Source organism: Aphelocoma coerulescens, chromosome 2, assembly GCF_041296385.1.
Source record: "Aphelocoma coerulescens isolate FSJ_1873_10779 chromosome 2, UR_Acoe_1.0, whole genome shotgun sequence".
NCBI lineage: Eukaryota > Metazoa > Chordata > Aves > Passeriformes > Corvidae > Aphelocoma > Aphelocoma coerulescens.
In genome coordinates this window covers 42,348,056-42,371,174 of record NC_091015.1, presented here as the reverse complement: position 1 = coordinate 42,371,174, position 23,119 = coordinate 42,348,056, and positions in this window count along the sequence as shown.

The following is a 23,119-nucleotide window of genomic DNA, read 5'->3' as shown; positions in this document are numbered from 1 at the left end:
GTCCTAAGGTTCATATCAGTGATGATGTTATGGAGCTGCTGTCAGTAGGAGCTGCAGGAGTTCATTGAGTTTTGGGGTTTTAACTAGGTTGAGTAGCAGTAAGATATTTTCACTGTTTTAAATTACTCTAAAGAAGGTGCTTATGCCAGGATTTTCCTCTCTTCTGCAGGCCTTCCAAAGGTTTGCTATGAGATGGCCTTAAAAAGCAGATTTGAGCCACAAATCAGGCTGCCAGTCTTGCTTTCCCGAGCCTGAAAGCCAGAACAACTGAAAACAAGGGCAAAAAAATGATGCTATTTAGAAATTATTTGATATCAGGGCCTGGTCACCTGTTGAATATCTCATGTCTCTGAGTGGTGATCCTCCATGTGCCATAAGCACCCATCAGCTCCTCCTCACCCCTGCAGTGGAGGGTGACTCTCCATGGGCCATTCAGGAGACAGACCCGTTTCAAGAGCTCAGACAGTTCTTTACCTGGGTCACCTGGGCTCAGGAGGTGAACTGCCCCTGTCAGGTCTGACACAGGTTTTGGGTTGACTTAAGTCAGCAGCACAGCTCTGGTCAAGTTAAAATAATCAGGGCATTCTTTGGATGAGATTCTCTTCCCATGGATAAATCTGCAGCCCTCTCTCAGCCACAGACAGTGCACACACCTCCTCTGTTTCCCAAAATTCATGCTGCTTAAGACTCTAGACATCCATATTTTATCTTGGCCCATTTTTTTGTTCCCTTAGGAGTGTGAGATCATCTTTTCAGACCAGTTACAAAGAAAAACAAGCCAATTGTCATGAACTAGGTTTTCCTACAGCTGATCTCTTCCCTTCTCTGCTTCTTGCCTGACACCCATGGACTCTTCTGCCCAGGGTCTCTTCCCCACCAAGGAACCTGCAGGCCCTGGCATACTGTGAATCATTTTGCCCACACGTGTGCTGCAGCCACCTCTGGACTGAGCATTGCAGATCTTCCACCCATGCACAGAAAAGCTCGAAATGTGATGAGTGCAGTCTTTCACCCAGCTGAAACTGTGGAGGGTTGTTAGGTAAGGAAGGGGTTATTTCTGAAAACTGAATTGGAGTTTAACAGTCATGTTAACAAAGTATGTGAGCCTTAATGACAGTCAAGTATGGAATCTCAAGCCAGTCAGTAGTAAAAATCCTGTTGCTCAAGACCATAACCCTGTTTTTTCACCTTAAAAGCAGTCCTGTGCTCCCTAAGTGTTTGCTAAACTCTTGCTCATTACTCTTTGTTCAAGATGGAAAACTACCAGGTACTAAGTAACAACACTCTCCTGTACACTTGTTGATGCCCTGATGACAGCTGTCACGCAACCACTTTTTTCTTGACTCAGTGTATCAGTCGCTGCTTTGCTATTGAGGTCTGACTTTTTTGGTTACTGATCTTAGAAAGGGTTCTCATCTAATAATTTCAAGTGTCAAAGCTTCTTCACCAGAACAAAAATATCCTCCCAGAAAGGTCATCTCCAAGAGGAGACTGGAGGACTGCAGACTGTCAGGACTGCCATAGCACTGTAGCACTCAGCAACTCTGCCTCTAAGAATCATTGGGAAATAATTATACCCAGAGATAGCGAAGCAACCACGCTGTGCATTGACCCCAAGAAATGAGTCAACTGAAGAAACACACCTTCAAGATACTTAAGGGCACACAGAAAATGCTGGTGTATCATCTGACAGGACAGAGAATAGTAGCTTCTTCCTATGTGATGGAATTTTTTGATTGAGGATATTTCACTGGTCTTGAAATATGGAAGTATTTTATTATCACTGAGACTTACTCATCTCTCCTAAAAGAGTCAACAGCCAAGCTCCTGCTCACAAAACTGAAGTTTCCAACCATGCTTACATTCAGCTGAAGCCATCAATGCACTGAAAAAGTCTCATGGTACCAAATTTGTCCACAGAGGTCCTTTTATGAAACTACGACTCCACAGCAATGGATCTGTTCCATGTTTTCCAGTATGCCATTTACAAGAAATAAAAGCTGCTGTCATTCTTCTCATGAGATCCCTGATGAAAGAAAAAGATGATGCATTTATACAAAACCTAGCACATAGACCTTCAAAAAGAAACTTTTGTCAATTTGCTTTTGACTCCAAAGTAATGTACAAAAAGTCATTGCTCTTTCTGAGCTCATATCTATCTTGTGTTTCTCTTGAGGAATCATTTCTCTTCATTCACCTTTTTACTCTGCTTAGGCAACCAGATTAATGTTGTGTGCCTGGACTGGGTGCTTTTCTGATTTTCATGCTGTGTAGGTAGCAGCTCATATAATGGCAGGAATCCATCCAGGTGGGGAGTGGCTTTATTTCTCACCAGCCTTCCTGACTCCTCTAGAAACCACATTTCTTCCCCTTTTATTTGTCCCCTCTTCCCCTTTTCCTTCTGTGATTGCAATTACCCTTTAGCTAATAAGCATCCAGTAATATTACTGTTGCTTTCTGCCATCTATAAAGAACAGCCAGGTGCTTTCATCCTGATAAATATTTATTTTAGACTGAAGCAAACAAGGAGCAGCCCAGTGAGGCTTTCCAGGGAGAGATTAATCTATGTATTCTTCTTCTGCAGGAGCTGCAGCCCACTGTTCCTGTGGAAGATGCCAACCAGTCACAAACTGGAAAAGAGTGTTTCCCCAGCCACCCCTCCTTGGTGACCACTGGAGGCACAGCTAGCAAAAGGACACTATGATCAGGATGCCAGGGATTACCGAGGGCTTCCAGCTGCAGCCCACCCAGGACCATGCAGAAATTAGAGGACCATGAAGCTTCTGTTCTCTGGTGGCAAATCTCTGAAAACCTCCACCTATAATTCTGGTGTTACCAGTTCTAGCTTTTTTTTGAACTTAGGTGACCAGGGACCACTTTCTGCTGAAGTTAAATTGGCTGTAAATCCCTATTCTGCTGCAGATGTCAAACTGGGATAGCACTGGCTTCATGGCTGGCTGACAGAAAGTGGTCTCATCTTGGTGGATGGCTTAGAGATCCATCTGGGCCTGGCTGCAGCTCCTGCCTTTTCACACTCCTGATGCTTTGAGTTGCACTAATTGTGGAGCAGCTCTACTATCAGCCTGCAAGATTTTTTTTTCCATGAGATGCTAGTCTTTGGATAGCAGGAGGGCTACAAATGGAAGTTAACAGACAGATATGATAATGAGTGTTCCCCCTCTCTCCTTCTCTTTGTCTCTCTGTCCTTTAGTGCAGTATGAGTTTGCAGGAGATTAATTTTATGTAAAGTTTTACATTTCATGTTGTGATCAGCATTTTTTTTCTCTTGGTTGGGTCTGAGAAAACATATATTCAAGTTTGGGAATTCATCATGTCTGATTAATGATGTGTATATAGAGCTTCCTGTATCATCTTCCTTCTCTTGGTCTTTTTTATTCAGTTGTTTGCTGTACTCCAACCCTGCGGATAGATGGTTCTGCAGTGATAAATGTAAAGTTTGCATAAGCCATGTAACAGCAGGACAGCCTATTATCACTGTACATTTTCCATGGCTGTGCAAACCTCTGTAGGCTATTTTATTGCTAATAGATCCACAGAGAAACAGTAGTGATTTTATGACTCTTTTTAAAATGGAAATTCATGTTTGAGAAATACAACTGGGAGGAAACAGATGTAAACCACTTAAGCATTTGCAGAAAATTGAGATGCACACTCTTATTTACAGACCCACATCGCCTCCATCGTTTTATTTTCAAAATTAAAATAAGCAATCTGTTTGCCATGGGAAATGAGGAACTGTAAACTTGTTGTTTTTCCTTTACAAAGCAATGGCCAGCATCACTGTTTCTGTGCTTCATGGCATTAGAGAAAAGGGATGACAAGTCTCCCCCCCCCCAGATTTTATTGTCTACAACACATTCTCTTTGTAATCTGTGTAAGAGGTATGCAAGCGGGAAAGATTTTAGCATAACCATGTGTCTGAATTCACATTATGTTATAAAAGCTAAAATGATTGCCCAACATATTATAAGGTTTTACCCAAGTATTTAAAGCTATTGGAAAATCAATTTTAAAACTTTAATAACAAACAATTGCAAAGCATTTACACCCATGCCAGAGTGATCATGTGCTTACTGCCTACACCAGCAGAAAATGTTTCTTTCTTCTTGCATGCTGGTTCAGATTAATATTTTGAGGGCCAAACACCGCACTGGAAAATTATTATAAAATACCTTTATACATTCTATTTGAACTTAGGAAATCATAGGCCAAAAAAAGGACAATATTTAACATTTAGTAGTTACGATAATAGTTCACATTGATCTACAGCCCAGCACACATGGAGTCTGGAGCTGTACACCCTCTTATTCCTTTCTTAAGAAAACGGTATTGTATCTACTTTACAAATAACTAACCAGGGACACAGAGCTTTACAGAGGCTTGGATCTATATCATGGATTACTGAGGCCTGAAGGTTGGGAGAGCACCCAGTCAGTCAGTCAGTCAGTCAGTCCTGTACTTCTCAGTAGTCACCAGCACTGACACATTTTCTCAGCCATGTATTTCTGAATCATTGCTGTTTTCTAGGAAAGCAAAGGGGCTGCATTGTTAAAGTACTTAAAAGGACATACAGTATACTATTATACCTAAAGGAGGCCACTGAGCAGTGTAAAAAACTCTACTTTCAAAAAACCTCTGATGTGAGGAATGTGAAAAAAACAAAAAACTTAAGCATCAACTGGTAAATGAAGAGAGAGAAAATCCCCTCCTCTAAGATACTGAATGTTACATGAGAACTGTGTCTCACAGGAAACAATCCTAGCAATGTCTTGTGACAGACAGGTGTATACCTGCAATAGCACTTCCCTAAAACAGCTCCATACCCTGGGAAGCAGGAACTGCATATGCCTCCTGGCCACGGTTCCCTGCAAAACGCTGGCCTCAAAGCTCAGATGAAGCCAGATCCTCCTCTGCAGCTACTCTGGTAGTCACCTGGACACTGTTTTCTTCAGACAACCTTGAAGCTGCAATGAAACAGCTTGGAAGAAGGTAGAGGACATCACTGAGATGCCCCACTTGCTCATCCTCCTCTGCCATAAGAAGAAGAAAAGGAGAGGGGAGCTGGTTTTTTTAAGGTCAAAGCCATCAGCACGCCTGAGTCTTGTCAGCACAACTTGCAAGCTAGAGAGGAATAGGAGCAGATAGGGAGAGCAGAGCTGGCAGTGTAAAATGCCCAGGGAGCAATGGTCTCAGAGAGCACACCAAGGAGAAAGAAAAATCAGGTGTCAGGAAAGAATGGCCTGGGGAAGTGGGGAAGCAAAACAGCTGGGATGGAAGAGCTCCCATAAAGAACAGAGCCAGACACTAATTCCACTTTTGGGAGAAAAGACTAAGATACATATTGCATTAAAGAGAGCTAACAACACAGACTGCCTCCCCTAATGTTATTCTTCCATGCAAGTGGTTTCCATAGTGATGTCGCTTGATTGCAAGTGAGAGAGGAGATGGCCACAAGGCAATCTCTGCTAGGATGCTGTTCACACCATGGAAAAGCACAAGAACTCAAATCACTTTGAGAAAAAAACCTGCTCTGTAGTTGCTCACCCCCCAAAACATGTCTGGAAGGGAAAAGGTCGGATAGCCTTTTCCTCCCCCAGGGCAGAGTGGGGAGACTTTCCCTCTCCATCCTGGAAAGCCTCTTGCTGACCTTGCCACATCTGCCACCAACAGAGCCTTTGCATCCCAGCCCTTGGGAAGCCAACCAGAAAATGTGCTTCAACCCTCCAGGCCATCATGAACACGGCCAGGAGTGACACTGGTAGGCTGGAAAAGCTGACAAAATTTCACACAAAAACTGAAGTGAAAGAATTCTTTCTTATACTCTCCCACACTTCACTCAACACTGATTAGTACATTAAAGAGCTTTATTGAACCCTGGCAGTTAAACGGAAAGCTTTCTTGTTGTAGCACTGAAAGAAGGGACAGATTTTCCAACAGCTGTCTAATATCTCTGTCAACATGGAAATGAAATAGATTTAAGGACCTCAGAAAAGCATCCAAACATTTAGTGCCCAGTAATAATGCATTCCAATTTCCACTCGCAGAAACTGGAATTACTCTCAGTCTGTTCTACCAGCTTTATAAATAAACATCTGGCACAACTTTATTTTTAGAAAAAAAAAAAAATCTAAAAGCAGGCTACTAGCTGACCATCTCTTTATTAACCCAGCTACAGAGACACAGTGTTTGAAAAATGCTAGTGTGAACCTGTGTCTCATGTCCAGGCCCATGGGGAAAAAAAGGATAACAATAAGTAGCCAAATAACAGAATAAATGAGAGTCAGTTTCAGTGGGATTTGTGAAACACACCGGAACCCTTCAAATCTGTGTACAGCAGTGCTCAGATCAATGAACAAAGTGAAAAACATCACAGTGGTTCCATCCTCCAGCTGCACACAGCACTCCTTGTTCTTAGATTGAGGCACTGTGATGAAGAAAGATCAAGCAAATGTAGCCTGAGGACCTGTGAACAGATGTCAGCTGCTTTCCTTGGTCCAGCCCAGCCTGCTACAGTTCGTATCTTAAAACCAACAACAAAATTAAGCAATTATTCCCTATACGCTTGCTATTGTTGTCCAATAAAGCAGCACCTAAAATAATAGCTTTTCTCTTGCCACCCAAGGTTGAGTACTGCAGAAATATGTGTTGAAACTGATTAGGTTAGAGAGATAGGCCTGCATAAATAATTGCTGAAAGTCAACTAAGTCAAAATAATAATAGCGGAGAAAATTAACTTTCAGATAGAAAAGCTACCTGTCTATGCTCTCATTTCTATACTGAAGACTAATTCAGCAAATGAAGAATACAATTCTTGGGACAAAGCAGATAACCCATGGATTTATGGTGATACCTGTCACAAAAAGCAGGTCTACCTTGAGATCAATTGGCCTTCAGAAGTTTTAAATTCATTTTTATTTTTATTTTTATTATCATTATTATCATGGAACCATGTTAAGATTTATACAACATTTCTTGTTTGGTTTGCCCTGTATGTCAGCAAGAGAACCTAGATTTACAGATAATTAGGTAGAATACTTGAAGCAATTCAAGAATTCTTTACATGAAGTTGAAAGGTGTCTTTCTTTCCTTGAATTTCTTTTTTTTTTCCTGGCTCATCTGTCATCAGTCACTTTCTTCAGAACTGGCACACTGTACAAAGTAGATTTCTTCTTCAATAAACATCACTGTAGTCATTAAAGATCATCACTTCTCCGTGCAGTCAACAACAATTTGAATGTGGAAACCTTCATGACAGTCCTCCCTCTCACAGGAGAGGAAATATCTTCGGTCAGTATCTCAACCCTTCAAGGTCTCTTTTCCCGGTCTTGAAATAATATTTATAGCCCTATTTTTCTTGTCAGTGCCATTCCTCTTCACAAGAAGGAGCCAGTTCAGAGTAATCATTGCCACCATGTTTTATGCAGGAGTCTACATCTAATAGCAAATACTCCTGGGCCAAGTTAATGAGAGCAGTGTCGTGTCTGCTGAGCACTTCTGCTGTCTCTGCCTAGCTCATTCAGCATGGCCTATTGGTCTCCTTTTCTATTTTTACTTCAGTTTTTGTGTTACTATTCCAGAAATTGATATGTTTCAAGTAATCTGACAGGTTCTCTCTCCTTCTTGACTATTTTATTATTTTCAGTGAAATGTATTTTGTACTGCTTCTTTTGCTCATCATCATAAACACCAGAGAAGTAGATTTTTCCTGGCAAGTGAAAAAGGTCTGACAATTCTGTATTCAGGATTGAATGCAAGTTAAATGACACTGTGCTGATCAACTAGGAAAACAAACAAAGTGTGCAAAACATCCTCCTAAATCTGACATTTCATGGTTTCAAAGGGGCTTTCCTAACAACAATTGGGCTGCAGCTGAAGGTATAGTGCATCACTTTTAACTTCAGTAAAAATCTTATACTTCCAAATGAGCAAAGGCATGACTCCTTATGTACTACTAGCAAAAGACTTTCTGTGTTTTCATTCAGATTCAGAACCTAATTTGGATAGTGTACATCTGATGAACTTGCAGCACTTGTGAGGCATATCAGTTGTGAACTTGTAAAGTTTTTATTTTGAGGAGTGTTTCTGCATAATATTTATACTGAGCCTGAAGTTACAGAGTATATGGCTGAAGGCAAACTATTTGGGAGACTACAAATCACATAACCATAGTCCACAGGAATGAAAAAGGAGTAGTCCTGCAGTTCTTTTTATCATATAAGAAACTTGGAAAGATATGGAGAACATGGAAAATGTGAATAATTATGAATATTTTTTTACATGTGGTTCCCCATCATCATCCCCATCCCCAACCTGACTGCCAAAGGTGGCTCATTGGTTTGGTGACATCTATGATCTTTGCCCCTCAATGCTGATGAAAACTCTTCCCTAATACTACAAAGAAGTAAAGTTGACTTGAGGTAGGTTTTGAAGTTAATGAAGTCCTTTACCTGTCACCATGCACTCCATTGCAGACTCTTCCTACTTTGTTGCAATCATCATGTTTTTCTTAAAGTTTTGCTGTCTTCTTTAGCTTGTGGCTTCCTCCCTTCCCTCTCTTCCTGCCCTACCAAGATTTAAGTCCTTGCAGTTTCAAAAGAAGGTGGGAAAATGTCAAAAAGGCAGTCAAAAATCAAAAGGCAGAATAAAAGAGTTGTGAATCTATGTGTATGCTCTAAATTTCAGGAATATTAAGGAATCTCACAATTACTAAAACTGCACAAGAGAAAATTCTTATTTGTTTAGAAACCTCATCAGTTTTGGAATACCTAGACTTGGCAATACTGAGTGGCTTCTTACAGAGGTCCACAAAGCACTGAACACCACAAGGCTTCCTGTATCCGGAGCTTTAAAATATGCAAGAGCATCCTAATCCTATTAGATGCCCAATATTCATATTTGAAATCACATTTTGGCCACAAAAGGGAAATTAATAACCCATCACTCACCATTTTCTGTGGTAATTAAGGAGTCGCTCTAAACTGAGCATTGTGAATTTTCCATGTGTCAATTTGCTGCCACTTTTTAGTGCACTAGCTGAGGAGTCCAGAAATCAAAGAGATGCAGTGACTTCAAACACAAATGCCTAGACCTGTGCTGTTCTGAATGAAAATGGACACAGAGATGAATGTTAACTTTTTTTTCTATAGATTCTTTCACATGGGTATGTTTGGTGCTTTCTTCTACTGGGTCTGAAGCTGGAATTGAGTAATGAATAAACATGTCTTATTGAAACAACTTTGACATTTCAACTAAGTTTACACATTAATTAAGATAAGGTTGTCCTAGCCCCCCTGAAAGAGAAGCAGAAATTTGAGAGAACCCAGTGGCTGAAGTATAGTATAAAAAGCTGTATGAACACTTTGTTAAATGCACAGATTTAACCCTGCTGGTTTGCTCCTAATCATTATTAATTGCCTCCAGTGGTGGACATTAATTTCCCTATTGCAGCAACATGCATCTTGAGTTTGGGCATATCCTAATATATCAAGTGGGACAGGTGATATAATTCAGCTGGTCACAGCTGGAAAGAAGACAGCCACCCACATGCAAGCAGTCTGTCAGCCTTAGTTACGCTGCAGACACCACCACAGCCTCCATAACAACATTGTACATTTATCTCTGGGGATAACTTTACAAGAAGTACAGACGATCAGTTCATCCTATTTAATCTGCTGTTGTCTTATCAGGAATAAGAATGCTTTAGTCTGGGCTTTAGCTCCGGATTTGGGAGTGGAAAAACTTGCCCATGGGGCTGGTTGTGCAGGAGAGCCCAACCCTCTCCTGGTTGCTAGAAAGGGAAGGGAGTCGGTATGGTGTCCCAAAACAGGGCATGCCCCAGTAGCCAAAAGTCCACTGTTGCCATCTGGACCATTAGAGCTTTGTGTTCACATCCCTGAAGTACCCAGTTCAGACTGGAACCTGCTTGCCAAGCATTGTATTTGTAGGTTCATGTAATGGTCACCTAGCCAGAGCAGCTCTCTCAGTAAATTAACCATTTCTTCAATGTGTACAGGGGCAGGAGAAGTGGACATAACTCCACCTTGGAAGAGGCTGGTGGCAAGAGCCTCCATTTGAAGGCATAGGATGCAGCTGCAAAAGCCTGCTGAGCCCGTAGTCCTGGTGGGAGGAGAACCCGCCTCGCTGTCTGCTTTGAGGCAGAAATTTTCATTCTGGGCTCAGGAGGGACATGCATTTCCACAAGAAGTTTCTGGGTTTAAAGATGGCACATATCCAGGTGAAGAATGTTTCCTTGGGAAAAAAAACTTGCCCAAGTGTCCTGATTATCTAGTTAATGAAACATGCAAATTACTGCTAGCTCAGAGTTCCTTTCCCAGTATGCCCCATAACTACACCTCAGCAGCTGTTATGGTGTATGTGCTGAATTTAAGCTAGAAGAGAAAGGAAGTCTGAGGAAATAAAAGACTGCATAAAAGGATATTGGGATTTGGCCCAGAGGAAAGATGAGGATTTAAACTAAGCATAACCAGGTTCCACAGTTGCCTTTCTTAACTTCAATTAACCATAATTTTTCAGGTTGCAATTACCTTTATTTGTAGCAACCAAAAAAAAATTAGCCATAGAACTGTTTAGCGCTTGGTTTAATAAGTATGCACAAGTTCATTTGCCTGTCCAAAACCCTTGTCCAAATATGCAAAGTATATTTGTCCAGAAAAAAAGGGAAAAAATTTAGGGTGGTGAGAATTTTTGGAACAAGGTCTTCCATTTACAATTTTTCAGTGAGCTGTGAAATCACGTTTCCAAATGGTACTTTCTTCTTAATACAAAATGAAGAATGTATTTTTGGAACCTAAGTGTCATGCTCCATTTGAAGAGGCTTTCAGACAGTTCTTATTCTGACCACCTTGGTGATTCCTGGTAACTACTTTGCTCTTGAGTTCACCACTATAAAAGTGAAGTGGAAGAGCTTGAAAAGGCAACTCAGTTATTTAACAGAACAAGTCCTGTTGTAATAGACTGATAGGAACTTGATGGTCCCTCTTTCTGGTTCTTAGTTCTTGTGCCTTTCTAATCATCCTAATCATATAGGTGTAATCCTGCAAATTCTTGCTGCATTTTGCAGATAGGCCTTATCATTCAAGGATGGCACCATACAAGTGCAGTTGTTTAATGAGTCAGAACATTGAGGTGAAACTAATCCTTAGCACCTTAGCACGAAATAGCACTTTACAGCAAGCCTAAAAGCATTATATAGTGTGTTTTTAAATGTTCAATCATTAGGCTTGATGCATTTAGCCCAGCTGAAAATTTTAAGTACCCGAGATAAAGGAAAAATATGTTTACATGGCTTTGAAAGGGTTTAATTCTTCACTGTATCTATGAATTGTTCCATACCAGGTCTCCCAAATGATATCTTGATAATTAGATCTCCATTTCTTTAAAGGTGACATTTTGTCCTGACAGCATCTAAATTATGTTGTTTTCTTTTTCTGTTGGGACAACACGTTGTCAAAGTGAATCACAGTGAATTCTCTCTGTCTCCTGACTTAGATCCCTGCTTTTTCCCATAGATGAGTTCAGGCTGTGGCTTGGCAGTGTGCCAGTGCTGATCAGCTACTGCAGGCATCCAGGGCTGTGTTTACCTCTCTCTTGTTCCCCAGCTTTGCTGGGAGGAGCCAGCATTCCACTCGCAGCAGATGGGTCTTGATCTGTCTCAAGCTTCCTTGGAAAACTGTCTGCTTAGCTGTGGACAGCTTTATATTTCATCTGAACTGGCACCTGGTTTGGAGGTCTGGAACACCGTGTTTATGCTTGTCTCATCTGTTTTTTACCACTTCTAAGGCATGCTGTTTTACAATCCAGGAACCAACCAAAGGCTTTAGTAGGGGACAGATTTGCTACAAAGTCCAAGAAGGAGGGAAAACAATTCTGGATATGCTGCAGTTGCTGTCATGAACGTAGACAAGATGGGTTCTTTTGTTGCCTAGGCAGTAGGAGTCTTTGGGTTAAGCTGCCAGTGTACCTCCGTCACAAATCTCTCTGCCAACCTGTGAATCAGATGCTCATGATCAAAACAGGTCAAGTAACTGTTGGATTGCCAGTTTTGGATGGCTTGGCTGAACAGCCTTTTTTCAGCTAGAACTGTTATTTGTGAGTTATCACAGAAGATTCCAGTGTTACGATCACTGTTATGAACATGAGTTTAAAGGAACAAAGGCTTTGTACTAAAAAGGAAACAGTCAGAAAGAAGCCTCTCACAGTGGCATGTGGGCTGAATTCCTTACAGCAATACACATTTCCCTCTTAATTAAAATAGTTAAAATGTGGAACTAGACATTGATGCAATATGTTGTTCCCATTCTAGAAATACATTCACTAAGAGTTAATAAATAATCCATGTATTCTAATCTTTTAAAGTCATTTCAGAGGGATGAAGTCATCTGCTATAATTGTAAATGCAGAACCTCTGCCTTCACTGCATTCAAATGTAAAGGTGAGAAACCGATTAGAGGTGCTGCATTGCTAGAGATAGATGCTCCAATTTAAATGCCACAGCATTTGTTTCTAGCAAATTGAGACACTAGAATAATGTTTCCTTCTACTGTAAGGCTTTAGCCCTGGCTTTCTACCTGCTTACCCCAGATTAAGCTGGGAAAAGGGATAAATTTTCTTCTTACTAAATTTGCTAGGATTGCTGCAATCAATACAGGCTGCCTAAATAGACCAGATATCCCAACTACACAGCGCTAGTTACCCAGTGCCAGACCTGCATCAAATCCTCATTCTGACACCTGAGGTGAATCTTGCTGCAGAAGCACAGTTAAAGCTGCTTTTGAACGTAAGGGCATTGTTCTTCTTTGCTTTGCTTTGCTTTTAAGAGCAGTTGAGCTGACTTATCTGCAAAATCAAGCTTTCCACATGTCCAGTTTCAGTCCTATTTCAGATCCTAAGCTGAAAGTACATGGCAGGCTGCAAATCTTCCCAAGTAGTGGGATGACCAGTCATTGCTGAGTTTGGTTTCCCACTTCCAGACTGCTACCCATCTCAGAGTGACTTATTTAAAACTAGCTTGTGGGTGACTTTGTTGCCCAGAAATTGCAATCAGAACTGCAGTGTAGATGCTTTAATCTCTGATACCCACACTTCCATAAGCAGGTTTAATTCTCTTGTTGACAGTCAAATTAGCTGACACAATGCTGTCAGTCAGTGCAGGCAAGGACAAGCCATGCCAAGCTTCAGATTTACTCAGCTCCCATCAGTTGTTTACTTGTGACAACATGTCACGGTTTGGACCATGACTCCTCCTCATCTGCAGCGAGTAGTGAGTTTTAATTGAAATCATATAATCAAAGGGCTTCAGTGAAGCACTGCTGCATTTCTTGGTGATCAAAGCCTACAGGGAGTGATTTTAATGAAGCAGAGAGACCAACTACTCCCCAGCTAAAGCCCTACCTAAAAGAAAACTCAAGCACACTTGAAAGTGCAGAAGTACTTAGAGCAAAGATCAAACTTCCCTTGCACTTCCTGGAGTGTAACAGAAATGTTACTCACTGGAGATCCAGCCCTGGCTAAATACTGCGCAGTGGAAATGCAGGACAGGCCACACCACTTCCCTGTGTCATTCAATACCCCAGCATTTTACGTGAATATCAATGGCTGCATTGTCCAGTGTGTACATTATATAGAGACAGGCAAAAATGGTATATCAATGATAGCATCTTTAATAGCCATAAAAATAAAGCGAGGAAGACAGAGGGTGATAAATAAAGAACAGCCCATATTGATCCATCTGCATTTGGTTTGTTAGATTTCTTATACAGTTCATGGGAACAAAAATCTTGTCAGTTCTTCCTCCTTCAAAATGAACTGCTTTCCATTAACAGGCAGCAGATGATCTCATGGGCTTTAAGGAAATATGCAAGAGGGATCTGCAAAAAAGGATATGATGAAGATTATTAATATAACTATAAATTTTATCAGTCTTGCCTCTTGAAACTCGGACAACTGCACTAAGCAATAAAAATAATAATAGTCTGAAGCTCTTCTGTATCTCTGTAACCTCTCTATGACACTCACGGTAGCTTTAAAAGTGGTGCTTAAGCCCACCTGATAGGAAAATATCACTTGCAATGCCTCAAGTGTGCATTAATCCAGGATCACATGTGAAGCAGTTTCTCTGGATCCTCTCCAGCCTGTCCACATCTTTGCATAGTGGAGACTAAAATTGAGCAGAGTATTCCAGGTGTTTCCTGGCAAGCTGTGCTAGTTTTGCTTGTGGTAGAGTTAGTTTTCCTCACAGTGGCTACTATGGGGCTGTGTTTTGGATTTGTGATGAAAACACAGTCGATAACATAGAGAAGTTTTTGTTATTGCTGAGCAGGGCTCGAACAGAGCCGAGGCCTTTTCATGCTTTTCATGCTGCCATGCTGGTGAGGGGCTGGGGTGCATAGGAAACTGGGAGGAAATACAGTTGGGACAGCTGATCCCAACTGACCAAAGGGATGTTCCAGACCATATGACATCATTCTCAGTATATAAAGTGTGGGGAAGAAGCAGGAAGGAAAGCGGCATTTGGAATGCTGGCATTTGTTTTCCCAAGTAACTGTTACGTGTGATGGGGCCCTGCTCTCCTGGAGATGGCTGAACACCTGCCTGTGAAGTAGTTCCTTGTTTTGCTTTGCTTGCGTGCATGGCTTTTGCTTTCCCTATTAAAATGTTTTTATCTCAGCCTGTGAACTTTCTAGCTTTTATGCTTACTATTCTCTCCCTGATCCCACTGCTGGGGGAATGACAAAGTAACTGCATGGCCCTTGGCTCTGTGTGGTATTAATCCACAACACAAGCTCTGATAGTGGGATAAGGACTTTTTTCTCCCAGCTGGTGATGTCCTTGTTAATGTAACCCAGCATCCCGTTGGTTTTCTTGCTGCAGAAATACACAGTTCACTCATACTGAGCTTGTTGTCCACCAGGAGCCCCAGGTCCCTTTCCCACAGAGCTGGTCCCCAGCTGGGTAGATCCCAGTCTCTTCTGCAGTCCTGCATTATGTTTTCCTAGCTGCAAGACCTTACACTTGTGCTTGTTGAACTTCATCAGTTTCTGTTTAGACCAGTCTTCCACCTTAACCAGGTCTTCCTTCAGGGGAGTTCTCCCATCTGAAGTGTCCACTACCCCACTCAGGTGGCTACAATGGCAAACTTTGTCAGAACACACTCGATTCCATCTTCCAGCCTAAAGCAAATAACGGTTTTGGCAGATTATGATAAATGTCAAAGTCTGTTCAGAATCAAGTACACAGAGGATTTTGGAATATGTGTGTACGTGTGTTTGGTGGGCTCCATGCACCCTCTAATATGTAAAGTATTTTACCCATTGAGACTCCAGGTGCTTGAAGCTACATTCCCAGAGCATATGGGAGGTCTTTCACAGGGCTTCTTTTTACCTCAATGGAGAGGATGCCTGAGCATTGAGTGCACACTATTTACCTTCCAGCCAGACATTAGCTTACATATTTTGGATGGGAAGAGCAGCATTTCTGATATAGACACCACTAAGAAAATGGCTCAGAAATGCTCCCTATTTTCAATTAATTAAAAATGTCCAACAGCTTAATTTCTGCTACACTTGGAGCATGAGGCAGTTCTGATATATCACATTGCATTAAGACAAGACTTTGCACATGCTATTTGCTCATCTCAGTTTCAGGCTTCCTGCAGTATGAACAAACACACTTATTTTCTTATCATATTCCCATTTCATGACTGAGTCACAAAAGGAATAAAGCCCTCTTATGGACAGTAAGATGGAAAAAGCTTCTAGAAGCCCTCTGCTGTCACAGTTCACCAGCTCCTTAAATTCCAGTTACTTAACTTTTTTCCCCCAAAGAATTATTATTGAAGCCAGCTACAGTTTGAACTCCTTTCCATGTGAGTGTGAGATGAACAGAGGAGGGAGCATCAATCAAAAACCTTGGTATGCCACCTTTTACTGACCATTTTTCACCTTGAAGCTGGTGGTATGCGACACCCAGCACTGACAGCCTGGGTGCAAATCACGCCATTTCATTTGGAAGGCATCACTTCCCAAATATGATGCTTATGTGCTGAAATGCATTGTATTCTAAACAAGCTCACCTTCTAAGAGAGGTGTGATGGCATCTAAACTACCTGTAGGCCCAGACCCATCCTGATTTCTAAACCATGCCATGGGACTGACTGATGGACAATTTGTTGTCCCAGGTCAGTTCTGTCAACCTGATGGAGCAGACAGCTGAATTCCAGCACCTGGAAATGGGTTGAGCTACTGCTATGGAGAGAGGTACACCCCTATTTCTGCATGCCTCCTCAGCTCCCCCATGTGTTTTACACTACTGTACAGTGTATTTTAATACGGTTTCCAGCACTGTTTCAAGGAGGCAGTTGAAAACGTGTTGAGCAATACTGCTATAAACGAGCCTTTAACTCACTATCATTGTTTGATAGATCTGAGTTCTTTATCCTGCTTGTTTATCACACATGCACACACGCACACACATACATACATACACTTACATAATCTCTGTAGTGTAAAGCTGTGGTGCTCTCTTTGTCCTTGCATCCTCTCCTCTAATGTTTATGACCCATTTTCAAAGGCATGCACTGGTATCTGATGATCTGTGTCTTTTCAAGTCTGCATAGAGACATGCAATCTCACTGTCTGGGTAATGCTTCCAATGGACAGCCTTCCAACAGACTCACTTTCCTCTTCCATCCTTTGCCCCTTTCCCACGGATAAAAATGACTGATGAAGCCCATTACTTATCTATCAGATAATAGATCTACTTTGACAAAGATTCCTTATAAAGCTTGCTCTTAGCAAAATTTGTTCTGGACATCAAGGAGGCATTGGGCTAAAACATTGCCTTTGTTGGGGGTTAATTTAGCATTTAAATTCTTTTTCTCTGTTGACTTCTTTTGTGGAAAATTGTTCCACTGTGTACAGCAGAATTTAACTGATCCATATTCCTGTGATTAAAAAAGTCAGTGTTACAGTAAAAAAATTCTCCCCATAATGCTGACAGCACTGTGTCTTGTACAAAAGATTAAGATGCATACAGCAAAATCCTGGCACTCAAACTGGGAAAAGATGGCAACATGGAAAGGGATTTAGTTATTTTTGTTAGTTCTAGAGCATTGCCATTGATTATGAGAGACAAGCAATTGTGCTTTTTACATTTGACCACATTTCAAAGCACTGTGCACTACTACTGCACCAAGTACAGAACAGTTCAAGCCCTGAAAACCTGCAAATGAACTGCAAGAGGCTCAATTCACTTCTGTGTTTAGGGCCATGTTTCTGCCCTGCCCTGGCAGTGCCTGGGATCCTCTGGCACATGTTTTCTGTACACATCAAACCCTTGTGAGTACATTTAAACCCAGAGAAACTCAGATTTGCTGGTCAGGTCATGGTGCATTTTTGATGACTGGAAAGATTCCCCCAGATTAAATTCCAGAACTCCAAACCCAGGCCAACATTTCTAACACAAGGAATTCCCAAACCCTGTAAGCCACAGCATCTGGAGCTACAGCAGTCATTGCAGGGCTTGCTTATCAGACAAACAGCCTCTCACAGCCTGATGAAAAGCTCCCATGCGCTTTGTCCATCACATCAGAACACAGAGCAGAGCAGCCTGAGGGGGCAGAGAGGGCCATACTCCAGCACTGCCTCCCATCAGTGTCTGCATGGGGGGAACCTGCCTGGGTGATGGGTGCATGCCTGCTGCTCCCAGCAGGGAAGTGTGCCTGCAGCTCTGCTGGGTGCCTGGCTCTTCCCCAGCCTTCTGGGGGCATTTATTTTGCACTATTTTTTCCTATGGACTGATGTGCCTTCTCCTTGGAGAGAGAAGTAGTGAGAGGGGGGCTGAGGCTGCTGGGTATACATCCTTGTGGGGGAGGTATAGGTTACTACAGCTTCCAATTTGGCAGAGCTCCCAGAAATAGCTCTTGCAGAAATATATATCCCTGAAATGACCTAAAAATAACCCAGAGGCAACCTGAAGTGTATGTAAAGTTGGAAGATAAAGATGCAGAAGGTATAAAACACACTACTCTCCCTGCATCTGAGTCCCAGGGAGCACCTTCATGGTGGTGTTATTCCAGCCCATATTGTGCATCACCCCTCCACACCACAACTCTCTGCTCCTGTTCAGAAGGAATTGGTTTGAAAGCTGCAGAAGGACTCTTGCTACCTTGGCTGGATTGGGAGACACCCATACCTTTGGAGAACATTTTACTTGTGCGTAGGAAATGAGACCCTCGTGAGATACAATTTCTTGTGGGAACAAAGGATCACTGCTCTTCACAAATGTTATAAAGCACTCAAAGTAAAAAAAACACCAACAAAACAGCTCCTCTCATATACCATTAGTTTTAATATTACCTGCTGTGCAGAAATAGAGTTAAATCATCTTCAGCAGGTTTATCTCCATTTTTAACAGCAGTCTCAAAGTCAGCAGATTCCTTCACAATCCCATATCCAAAAGAATATATGAATATATTGAGACATTTGCATGAAATGGTCAATATGGCAAACTTATTTCACATTTCCAGACAAAGACAAATGAAAATCAAGAATCTCTGCAGCATCCATCCTGAAAAAAAGAGAAAGAAGAGCCTCTTATTGAATAAATTACACTTGAAGAGGCAGCAGTGTTTCTTTAATGGTCAAAGATTGATTCTCAGAACCAGAAATCTGAACCATCAAACAAAGTACCTGCTTGTGTCTGCCCGATCCTGAGAGCTCTTCACAGCAGAGCTGAGTAAATAATTCACAGTAGATAATTTACCTGCACAAAAGCTTTCTTTTTTTCACTTACCGAATGTCAGTACCTTGATTGTGGCTTCCTCTAATTTATTTGTAATTCAAATTTACTTGTCCAATTTATTATCTTTCTTCTTTCCTAACAGGTCAGATAGACTGTGAAGGGTCTGCTACAAGTATTTCAACCTGCCTGTTCAAAAGAGAGCTGAGTTCATCATGAGTAGTATCAGACAGTTTTGTGGTTTTTCCCCTCTATCCACAGGAATGCAAATTTTGTGATCAGGGGAAGAGCTTTGGGTTGATAAGAAAAATTTTATCTTGCTGGATAAAACCTGAGGGGTATTTCTCAAAGCTTCAGCCTTAGAAAAATGGTGGTACTGCAGTCTGCTGTCTCTGTGCAGAGCTGAAATGAACTCTTTTTATTACATTCACTTGAAATAATGGCACCTGCTGCTTCAAGCACAGTCAAAACCTCATTCACTTGCCTGTGTGCCTGGGCTCTAGAAAAGTTTCCCAATGAACTTGAACCCCCACTGTGTTAAGCAGTGTCCCTTTTAAATGTAGTAATTGCAGAACATAGATTGAAGAGAAATGGTCACAGCAGTGGCGGATGAAGAATTTTTGTCCCTCATTAGGTTTAAGCTCGAGGCTCTGGTAGAGCTTTGTCATCTCAGTCCAGCACTTCTGCTGTACAGCAGTATTCGAGCGTGCAGACTTCAAATGGGCTTTTCATGGGCGTTCATGCAAACCAGGCTCCATCGCTCCAGCATCTGCAGAAAGCAAACAGCGAAGAGCTGGGGAGCCTGGGCAAAGGGAAGCCATTTTCAAGCCATCAGCAACACCAGTCCACTTAATGCCATCTTTGTCTTGGCCTCTGGATGTGAAAGACAATTAAAAAAACCAAAACAAAGTCAGAAACAAATTGGCATAATCCAGACAGATGTTAATGAGAGACTAGCTTTTAATGCATGTTTGCTGCTATTCACACTGCTGTGGACTACCACTGTTTCCTTCAACTTACATAACCAGATATAATCAGTGAACATGTTCATGCAAATTTGAGCAAAGGATGGATTTGTAGGTCAGGACTTCTCAGAGTGGACTTGAACTAGAAAGCTGCATAACCTTTTTCAGAAGTTACCACCTCAGACAGCATTTCTGTAATTTGTAATTTAATTTCTATAATTATTTTGCTGTAAAACCCAATAAAAATTAGACAAAACTTGAAAAGTTTGGTTATTGTTTGCAAGTGTGGATGTATGAGGGGCGATGTGTATGTATGGGGTTTGGATTTGTTTTTAAAATCCTAGTGGTCCATAGCCATTTTCCCTTGCCTGAGGGCTCTGGCCCATGGGTTGAAAAATACCTTTCTGGAGGGTCAAATGCATCCAAGTGTGGATAGACAGAGTTAAAGGTTGCATGTGGCCAAAGAATCTGCTCTAGTTTTGTCCAAAATCTCAGATGAACTACCCACTCTGTCAGGCTGACAGTGCTCACCACTCCAGAGCAGTTGCCTCTGAAACCCACAGGAATAATTTTCTTGTCTTTTGCTCCTTATTTTCACAGGCCTTTGCACTTCCCAGCCCTGATCTTAGGTGAGAGGAAAGCACCAGATTAATGCAAGAGGCAGAGCAGAATCCCAGCAGAAGCCCCTTTTCACAGCATGTCAAGCCTGCCTGGTTCAATGGTATCCCCGAGGGAGCATCCCCCCTCAGCATCCCACCTCAGTCCTGCCAGCCTCCGGGGCAGCACAGCCTCAGCTGCATCACACCAAGGACAAGCACATGAAATATCCACATGCCCATGCACTAGATCCAGCGGGCCACAGGGTCTCAGTTGTGATCCCTTCTCAGTAAAGAAGACTCCTCTGTGAGTCATTTCTTCCCAACATAAAGTGGAGCAGGCTGCCTCTGTCTGGCTGACTGACAGCTGAGAGGCTTTTAACAAACATCTCTCCTCCCTGGCAGCACTTGCTGAATGAGACCTCAGCTGCGAGCAAGAGCTGCAGTACTGGGCTGAATTACCCTGAATTATTCGGTGAACTTCTAAAAAGGTGTAACTGCTGTTTAGAAAGGTTCATAAACCAACAGTGCATCTAGCATACAAAAGACCGAGAAAAAAAATCACTGCATGAACCTATATTTTAAAATAAATTTCATTTATCCCAACTGACCCTTTTCTGAACCACTAATAGAACAAACCTTCATGAAAAAAGCTGAGGAGGGATGGGAAGAAACCAAGGCCTTGTGGATAATTCAGAAATGATAGGCCATGCATGGGAAATGGTACTGAAAAATGCATGAGAACCATTTTGTTAAAAAAAAAAAATGGACTATGGAATGCTAGCTTGCTTAGAAGAATCAAGATCAATAAATAGAAAAATGCAAAACTGCAAAGAGCCTGAAATTGAGAACAGAAAGCCTTCAAAAACCTGACTGAATTGGAAAAAAAGAGGCACTGGAACTTTTCAGAGAGGGGCAAATGAGCTGTAGGGACATACCTGAAAAAGATACCGTGTTTGACATACGGCTGAGGTCAGAGCACAGAAGGAGGCTGTAGCCACCATCACAAGTGAAGATTTTTGCTTTGGAAGAAAAAGAAAAAAAATGTTGGGTCTGGAAAAGCCAAAGCTGGTGATGTCTTTTCCTCATCTTAAAATCAAGAATCAAACACGGTTAGAAGAGAAAAAGGGGTTTCACCTTGGTATTTATTTTAAGGATCCTTAGGTGCACCACGCCCAGGTGGAATGCACCCCAATGCACACCACAATGCACACCCACAATAGCTCGGGTATAACATTATAGGTGTTACTAATTAGCATATCTATCAAAGATTCCCCTGTGAGAGGCTCAAGTGAGCCCCCCTCCCCAGGGAACCTTCCCCTGGATGGTTCTATCTTGGTTTACAGAATGTGCTCTGGAGAGGACCTTGGGGTCTGGGGCACACTGATCCTTAGCTACAAAGCTTCTAAAATGTTTAGTCTCTTAGCTTGACAAACAAGTCCAAGAATGTAGGCAAAAAGCACTAAGAATACAGAAGTTATAAAAAGGTATAAAAGGGGTACAAAAGAAAAGGCAAAAAATCATCATGGCATCACTGGAAGGAGTGCCACATCCAGCTCCTCTTCCTTGTGCTGCCTGGCCCTGAGCTGCCACAGAGGGGAATGGTGACTGCGAGTCAGTGCAACAGCTGTGGGGAATGAAGATGTACCAGTGAAACACAGCCTGCCCGAGATGAGTGTGACATTGGTTTTGTGAGACTGTCATACTCAGACTGGTGTCCAGGAACTGGAGATTACTGTAACAATGACATGGCAGCAGATTGAATTTCCTCAGTGGCAAAGGCAAGCAGGAGAGACCAGGGATGAGTGTCAGCTGGAGCAAGCAGCAATGCTCACTGATATAAGAAATGCCAGCCTTCACCCTGGTCCTTGTTTTATTTTTTAACCACAAAAAATACATTACTTACAACACACAGGGTGAACAAATAAATGCAGAAGCTGCACTTGAAATTCAAAGAAGACAGGTTTGGTTTTTTTTCATGAAGAAACCATTTCACTTGCAGCTACGTCTATAAAGCAAGATTGAGGATGTTATTAGACATCAGACACTGCCCGTCTGGTAAAGTGTTTCCTGAGCCTGTAGGTATTCTTTGAGGAAAGTGAACTGGGTAATTGCCTTTCTCAGGGCATCAAACACAAGGATGGGGTGGGGGGCAGAGATAGTAATGAAAAAGTAGTGCTGCACTGCCAGCCCAATGATACAGCAGGTGTGGCGTGTGCCTCTGTGCACACCTTCAACTAGCCTAGAAATCAAGGGACTGCTGCAGAATCTCTCACCATTTTAAAAGGACTTCTCTGTTGTGTGTTTTAGTGGCAGATTTATAAAGGAGCTGGGTAACAGTGAAGTGTACTCAACATCAGTGATGCTTCCCAGGCTTGGGAGGCAAAACATCCCCCAGCAGGAGGGAGCCAAGAGCCCAGGGGAGCCCTTGGCATGTCTCTTTGCCATTTTCCTAGCAGCCACCAGCACAAGAGACACACTTAGGGTCCAAGTCACCCCAGCTGATGCCCAGCTGTCAGATCATGGTGGAAACCCTTGAGGTAGGGGATGATGGTCTCAGCTGGGAAGAAACAGTGCATTAAAACCGCCCTCACTCATGCAGGCTCCAGAGTCACACTGACTGCTCCAGGACTAAGCCGGGGAGAAGTGGGGACTTTGCACTGGTCATGATGCCCACACAGTAAAGCAAGATGCCCATTTGAATCCATGAGATTGGCATTTTCTTGTGACAAGGGCCAGAGTGCCTGACTTGGGAAAACAGGAGGAAATACAGACAGAATT